The sequence below is a fragment of the Triticum urartu genome, chromosome 3A (assembly GCF_056163025.1).
Source record: "Triticum urartu cultivar PI428250 chromosome 3A, HENAU_Tu73, whole genome shotgun sequence".
Lineage (NCBI taxonomy): Eukaryota > Viridiplantae > Streptophyta > Magnoliopsida > Poales > Poaceae > Triticum > Triticum urartu.
Window position 1 is genome coordinate 590830739 of NC_141875.1, and position 8349 is coordinate 590839087.

Here is an 8349-nt window from a genome sequence, read left to right on the forward strand (position 1 = left end):
CAGGTGGCCTCGACTCCCCTCTCTTCTCCGGTGGCTCAGGTGGCCACGCCTCCGGCGGCGTCCGCGATCCACATCGGCCGGAGGGCCAGGACGGCAGTAGAGGACGGGCAAGAGGCCAGTCTTCCGCCATCCACCGCCCTTGAGTCTCCGGACCACGGTTCGAGAGCACCCGTGTCTCGGGAGGAGGTCATAGCGTTCGGTGGGATTCCGAACCCGGTTTCAGCAGGGAGACGGATGAGCTGTCGTCTCCAGGAGCACCCGGAGGTTGATGACATGCAGCAGCGGTGCGCCATGAGGGCGGCCAAGCTACGTGGTATTGAGGCCACTACTGGTATGTCGGTCAACATTTCTAATTCCATTTTGCATTATACTACTAATGAAATTATTAATAATGCAAATCAATTAAGAGTTTCACTAGGCAGAAATGATAGTGAAATATCTAATTCCGTTAATGACATTCTTGATTTGGAGGTTGAACGCGCTTTAGAGATGATTCGTAATTTAGCTGCGGTCAGGCCTATGAATGACTCCGAGATAGATGCATTGAGGGTCAGGGTACTCGATAATTTTTGTGCGGATCTTGCACCTTCCTGTCCTGGGTCCGAGGTAGAGGAGAATACCATTGATGGGATAGTGGTTACGTCCACAGAGTCTGGTTATGAGGACCGGGTGGAGGATCAAACTAAGCCCAAACGCAAGTGGAAGCGGAAGGTCTATCCTGTGTCAGCGGTGCGTAGGAGTGCTAGGATCCGAACTACGAAAAGTTTTCATGATGAAATATGAGAGGAATTTTTTGGAATAGCAGAGGTCTTAAGGACTTGGCTAAGAGAAGGTTTCTGGCGGATGCGTCTATCGAGCATAGGTTGGATTTCATTGCGCTTTCGGAAACTGGCAGAGAAAATTTCTCTCCGCGGTTTCTTAGTACCTTATCGGGTGGTGTCGATTTTGATTGGCACTGCTTGCCACCGAGAGGAAGGTCAGGTGGGATATTACTTGGAGTTAATTGCGATTCATTGGAAGTACGGAGCGTAGTGATGAGTGACTTTGCAGTTAAGTTCCGGGTTAAGTCCAAGGTGGATGGGTTCAATTGGGCTCTGGTGGCGGTTTATGGTGCCGCACAGCCTGAACACAAACCAGACTTTTTGGCAGACCTTGTTCGAATTTGCGGTTCTGAACAACTCCCAATTCTGGTTGGAGGTGATTTCAATATCATTAGAAGAAGAGAGGAAAAGAATAATTATAATTTCGATGGCAGGTGGTCGTTCATGTTTAATACTATTATCGAAAGTTTGGATCTACGAGAGATAGAGCTTTCAGGTAGGAAGTTTACCTGGGCTAATACTTTACCCACTCCGACTTTTGAGAAGCTAGACAGAGTCCTAGCGAGCGTCGACTGGGAACAGAAATTTCCCTTGGTTACAGTCCAGGCGCTTTCGCGTGGTATTTCTGACCACACGCCTTTGCTTGTGGATTCTGGGGAGCCCACTTGCATGGGGAACAAAAATTCCTTTTCGTTCGAAATGGCATGGTTTGAACGAGAAGGCTTCTTCGATCTGGTAGCCAGGGAATGGGCTAAGGATGCAGGAGGTAGGACTGCGGTCGAGCGGTGGTAGAATAAGTTGAGACACTTGAGAAGTTTTTTGCGTGGGTGGGCTAAGAATCTTAGTGGGATATATAAGGTTGAAAAGGAGAGGCCCCTTACACTTATTCATTCCTTGGATCTCAAAGCTGAGTCCACGATTCTTCCTGCCACAGAGCTTCATGCAAAGCTTGAGGCGTTGATGAGATTGAAAGAGCTTCTCTGTGGGGAGGAATTGAAGTGGGCTTTGCGGGCTAAGGTTCGCAAAGTCGTCCAGGGGAACGCAAATACTCAATTCTTTCACATAATCGCTAATGGAAAGCATAGAAAGAAGAGAATCTTCCAACTTAAACAAGACGAAGGGACAATTCTAGGACAAGAAAACCTAAAACTCTACATTACCGAATACTATAAGCAGTTGTTCGGACCCCTAGAGGATAGTTGTGTATCCCTGGATGAGTCCAGGATTGAGGATGTGCCTCAACTTGCTGCTGATGAGAATGAAATTTTGACTGCCCCATTTACGGAGAAGGAGGTGTTTGATGCTATTTCACATATGAAGAATAATAAAGCTCCTGGGCCGGATGGTTTTCCGGTGGAGTTTTATAAAAAAAATGCTGGCACATTATTAAGGGGGATTTGTTATCGATGTTTCATGATTTATTCTCTGGACAACTTCAGCTATTTCATCTGAATTTTGGAACAATAACCCTGCTTCCTAAGAAAACGGAGGCTGTGAGGATTGAACAGTTCAGGCCGATCTGCCTTCTCAATGTTAGTTTCAAAATATTCACCAAGGTTGGGACTAATAGGCTCACCCAGATTGCGCATTCTGTGGTGTAGCATTCCCAAACTGCTTTCATGCCGGACAGAAACATCCTAAAAGGGGTTGTGGTCCTTCATGAAACGCTCCATGAAATCCACTCGAAAAAACTAGATGGAGTCGTTTTTAAGGTGGATTTTGAAAAGGCGTACGATAAAGTCAAATGGTCTTTCCTTCAACAGGTCTTGCGTATGAAAAGTTTTGATGAAGCCTGGCGACGTCAGGTCGAGTCGTTTACGCAAAAAAGGGAGTGTTGGAATTAAAGTAAATGACGACATATGGCATTATTTCCAGACACATAAGGGCCTGAGACAAGGAAATACGATGTCCCCTATTCTGTTCAATATTGTAGTTGATATGTTGGCAACTCTGATAGGAAGGGCTAAGGAGGCTGTACAGGTGGGTGGACTGGTACCTTATCTTGTTGATGGTGGTGTGTCTATCTTACAGTACGCCGATGATATGATCATCTTTATGGAGCACGACTTGGAAAAAGCGAGAAATATGAAGCTGGTGTTATGCTTATTTGAACAATTGACCGGGTTAAAGATCAATTTTCACAAAAGCGAATTGTTCTGTTTTGGTAGAGCCAAGGACGAACAAGAGGCTTATAGGCAATTGTTTGGGTGTGATTTGGAGACTTTACCTTTTACATACCTAGGAATACCAATCCACCATCATAAGCTGACGAACAGAGAATGGAAGTGTATCGAGGACCGCTTTGAAAAGAAATTGAGTTGCTGGAAGGGCAAGCTCACGTCATACGGAGGTCGGTTAATTCTGATAAATTCGGTCCTCACGAGTATGCCTATGTTTCTCTTGTCGTTCTTCAAAGTCCCAGTTGGAGTCAGGAAAAGACTGGACTTTTATCGTTCTCGCTTCTTTTGGCAGAGCGATGAACTCAAAAGAAAATACAGACTTGCCAAGTGGGATATTATATGTCGACCGAAAGACCAAGGGGGTCTTGGAATTGAGAACCTTGAGGTCAAGAACAGATGTCTTCTCAGCAAGTGGTTGTCAAAGTTATCCGTCGAGACCGATGCCACTTGGGCGCAGATCCTCCGTAGTAAGTATCTTCACTCCAAAACTTTGTCCCAGGTGATTGTGACGCCGACTGACTCGCCTTTTTGGAAAGGTCTTATGAGAGTCAAAGTAGCCTTCTTTAACAGGACAAAGTTTGTTATTGGTAACGGAGCTACCACACGATTCTGGGAAGATACTTGGCTATGAGAGACCCCCTGCGATTTAATATCCGTCTCTTTATGGTATTGTTCAACGACATGATGTCTTCGTTGCAATGGTACTACAATCGATTCCCCTTAATATTCAGTTTAGGAGAACGCTAGCTGGCAATCGTTGGAAACAATGGCTTCATCTAGTGAGCAGACTGATGGAGGTTCAGTTGTCTCAACAGCCCGATAAGTTACGCTGGTGCTTGGCGGATCAGGTTTCAACATGGCACCCGCGGAGTATGGGTATGGGTAATAGGTGCCCAAACCGACACCCGTCTCAATATTTTTTGCCCAAACTTGTACCCGTACCCGCACCTCGGGTTTTAAATTGTTCCCATTCCCGTACCCGGTCGGGTACGGGTAATACCCATGGGTAAAAATACCCATCTCAACATTTATATTTCAACATGTTCAAAGTTGACTAAACAATCATCAAGACATTCAAATAATCCATTCATACATCATACACATTCATGCACAATACAAATTAAAAAGAAAATGTCAAGTGTGGAGTGCAAAATTATTCACCAAATGGGGCGCTTCTCATGCTTCACCCTTTTCATTGGTGGAGCACACGTGTTGCTCGTCGGAGTAGCCGGACGTTGCAGGGCAGCCATGACCATGATCATGCCCCACCTTGTAGTCATCGCGGCACCTAGTTATTTTCCCTTTTGAAGGTGGATGGAGGCGTGAGGATAGAGACGACAACAAATATACTTGACAAGTTATACTTAGTGCCTGGTAGCTTAGGTTTTTTCTCAATCTAGTCAATGACACATGGGACCTACTTGACATAGTGTAGTAGTATACGGGTTTGCCGGTTTGCGGGTATGAGTATTGCCTTCCTGTACCCATACCCACCATACCCGATGAGTATAATATTTTTTTCCCATTTAGAAATCCATGGATATTTTTATTTCCCATACCCTTACTCTAATAGGGTTTTTACCCGCCGGGTTCGCGGGTAGCGGGTACCCATTGCCATGTTGAATCAGGTTTGTGGGGTTGCTTGCTTTTCCTATCACCGACGGTGCTTCAGCGACGACTATGGTCGGCAACGAGCGAAGATGACGATGGATGCAGTTTCTTTGGAGGTCTTTTGTGCAATCGTACGGGGACACCTGTGTATGCTATTTTCAATAAACACGTAGTTATTCCTAAAAAACATGTCAAGCTTACTCCAAATTTAAATTATGGTAAAAAATATAGATTGAAAGAAAGTTGAGAATTGACAACAATTCATGAAAAAAGGTGTTATTTGAAGTCGGTTGTAAAGAAAGATCATTTGGGATGGTATGTTTCACTCTTTTGTACTATGATTCTCTTTTTAAATGTTGGGATTGTAAAAGAACTCCGGGGATAGAAAATTTCAACGCATGGGGATGTCGATCACTGAACATGGTCTCAAATATGCAATTTCACAAGAATCGCAGAAAACAAAAAAAGCACATGATTCTTGATAAATAGGATATTATGGTAGCTCCCATTGCTTTGCGGTGGTGTCCCCAGTTGTCAATGGTTGCTAACTTGTCCTGATGGTGGAGTAATGATATTCCTAATGCCCATTGCAGAAGAAAAAAAATGATATTTGTAACGGAAATTATATGGAGGGACCTTTCCCTCACGTATCCTCTCGCACGAATCTTCTAGCCACTCGTTTGTGATACATATACGCATTGACCATGTGACTAGAGCTTTTTTTCTTTTGGTTTTTTAACATTTATGCTATTAGTTGTGTCGCACTATTCGGTTTGGCTATTAGAAGTTAAACTGTTTAAAATTGCCATCGTTCTATGAGATACTTGCTCAAAATGCTATTAGATATCTCAAAAATGACATCGTTTAATGAGATGTTTGCTCAAAAATACCATTAGACAACGTTATTGTTAGGTCAAACCCATTGACCATTTTTTTTGCAGGGAAACCCCATTGACCATGTTATATAACAAAAATACCTCTAAACCCATATGTCAGCTCTCTCTATCTCACAATAATAAATGCGGCCCCACTTTTCAGGAGTAAGCAGCGAATAATTTTACATGAAAAAAAGAACATTGTTGGGATCAAGTGAGACCCACAATTTATTGTACTGAGATAGAATGAGTGCTGACATGTCGGTACATAGGTATTTATGTCATTATAACATGGAAAATGAGATTTGAGTTGATAGTAATGGTGTCCAATGACATTTTTTAGTATGCACCTAACGAAGCGATGGCATTTGTGAGCAGTTAAAGTTTCTAGTGGCGAAATTGAGTAATGGGACACAACTTATGGCATAAATGATAAAAATACATGTTCTTTATTTTTTTTTGAGAAAAACGCCCTTGAGGCTTTTATTCATTATAATAACGGACAAGTTCATGTCTGATTGAACAAACTCAGTCAGAGTAGCACCCTTAAAAAAACCCAGTCAGACTAGCAGGAATTACATAAAAATGATAGAGCAGGTAGTAAGAAGAGCACCTCTGGCTCCTCGCCACCTCCCTGCTTGCAGCTGCCGAGGTCATGCACGCGCACGACGCATTCGCCCAGCTCACGCACGAGCAATTAGTACCGGGGCTCGTCCTCGAGGTGCGCCATAGAGAGCTGCACGGCGACGCCCCATGTCCCTTGAGGAGGCAAGGCGATTGACAGCGAAATCGATTGCTCCGAGGTAGTGAGCGCGTCCTCCTCAAGGGTCACTGCTAGAGCACCCAGCTGCTAGCACCACTCCTTCGTGCCATGGCGACTGCTCGCCGGAGGCCGCAACCACCCCATGGGCTTGGTGGCCAAGCACACGACGCCTCGGTGCTAAGCCACTAGGACCATTCGTGAGCCCCGTTCCCCCCCTGTGCGAGCTCCGCCCCTTCTTGAGGGCCCTCCCGCTCAGGCAATTCGACCGCAGCCTCCTCCTTCATCGTCTCCGACAAGGTAAACCACCATGGCCATGCCAGGCTTCTAGAGCTCCTTTCCTCGATTCCCTGTGCTTGTTGCCTCCTCTTCTTCCACCCTCTAGCTCGTTGCTATTCTCAATTGCAGGGGAGAAGCCCCACCGGCGAGCCCCGCTTCTCCCTTTTCGCCGGGGCGGCCGCGAGCATCCCTGTGCCTTGGGTGCCTCGGCTGGGACGAGCTTGCGGAGGATGGAGTAGTCCGGGGATCCATCGCCCACAAACTCGGTGACGGAGGCTCGAACAGGTCCCCGCCGTCGTTGGCGCCCCTGGACCCAGTGACTTCATGCCAAGTCTCACCGTAACTTAGCTTCATTTATCAGTCATCCATTGAATATCCGACATACTAGATCGACCCATATTCCAAATGAAATATTTTAAAGTGCTCAGAAGAAATTGAAAAAAATCCAATAAATCATAAATGTTTCGTTTGTATTATGTGAAAATTTCAATCCTTTTGGATGTGTCGTTTGTAAAGAAACATCTTCTATTTATTTAAGCTCAAAAGGCTATTTGATCACATAAACATACATCCAAATGGGTTGAAACTTTCCCAGAATATAAAACGAAACACTTATGATTTATTGGATACTAGTAAGATGCCCGTGCTATGCTACGAAACCACATGAATGTAGAGCCAAAAGTAATTTAGCTGCATCCAATTATTAAAGAAATCAATCAAGACCTTCTTAAGTCACAAAAGAAGCAACTTGTTGTTCCTTTTCTTATCACATGTACACTCTCTGTTCCTAAATATAAGTTTTTTTAGATATTCCAATATGAACTGCATGCAAAACGAGTGAATCTGCACTCTAAAATACATCTATATATATCTGCATGTAGTTCATATTAAAATCTCTAAAAAGACTTATATTTAGGAATGGATGGAGTATGAATGAACATTTCTACTAATGTAATATGCACATCATTTTTCTTATCACATCATCATTTTAATCTTTGCACTATGTTTCTAATGTTGAAGTTTATAACTGTAATACGTTCTAATCTACACTTGAGATCTCCCAGCATGTTATTGTATCGCATTGAAAATGGTATGAACTATTGACAACATTCTTAAAAATACACGCATATAGATTTGAGAGGACTTGAAATCAACATAAGCCAAGCTACATCCTGCCAAATGTAATGTTTGAATGTATTTAGAAGAACTTGAGGATGGGTTGATTAGATAATAAGTGGGGTTTTGTGAACATATCAAAGATTCAGTGTCCAGCGTGATATTTCACATCATTTGCCATCCTATGTTGCACGGGAAGATTGATAAAAATATGCAACGAGAAAAAGAAACAAACGTTGAGCACTTTCATGCAAGGCATCAGATGATAAGCAAAGATTATTAATCCACACATGGAAGTTTCCATCTGTGTGTATGATAGATGTTCAATGTGCCACCAGGAATAGTCAATGAATCGAAATTACCATGATTGCAAATACTATATGTTTTGAATGGGGCCCATTTGCATCTATCTAACATCCGGTGCATTTGAGTGTGGTCGTGCTCAAGGCATCCATGATGGTCCTCATGGCCTCTGCCGTCGTGGCCATGATCGCCGTGAGTAAGAAATAATACTTGCTGCTTCCTGAGGAGCAATGAAATGCTATATGGCTATCAAAGGAGCTAGAGTGTGACCTTCATGCAATGCTCGCACCGACCATAGCGGCCAAGGCCGATGTGCAGCATGCCCTAGATCGGGTGCTCACGCTCGAAGTCGCCTACATACTGTCTCTGCTCCCCAATGACGCTGAGCCTACATTGGTGGTCCT

General features: G+C 44.0%; 1 non-coding gene across 1 annotated transcript; it reads right to left on the reverse strand.

Moving 5' to 3' along the window:
- Positions 1 to 7893: 7893 nt before the first annotated feature.
- On the reverse strand, positions 7894 to 7978 carry LOC125549664 (small nucleolar RNA R16). Its single transcript, XR_007301432.1, has one exon. It is a non-coding gene; the product is annotated as a small nucleolar RNA R16 (small nucleolar RNA).
- Positions 7979 to 8349: the final 371 nt, after the last annotated feature.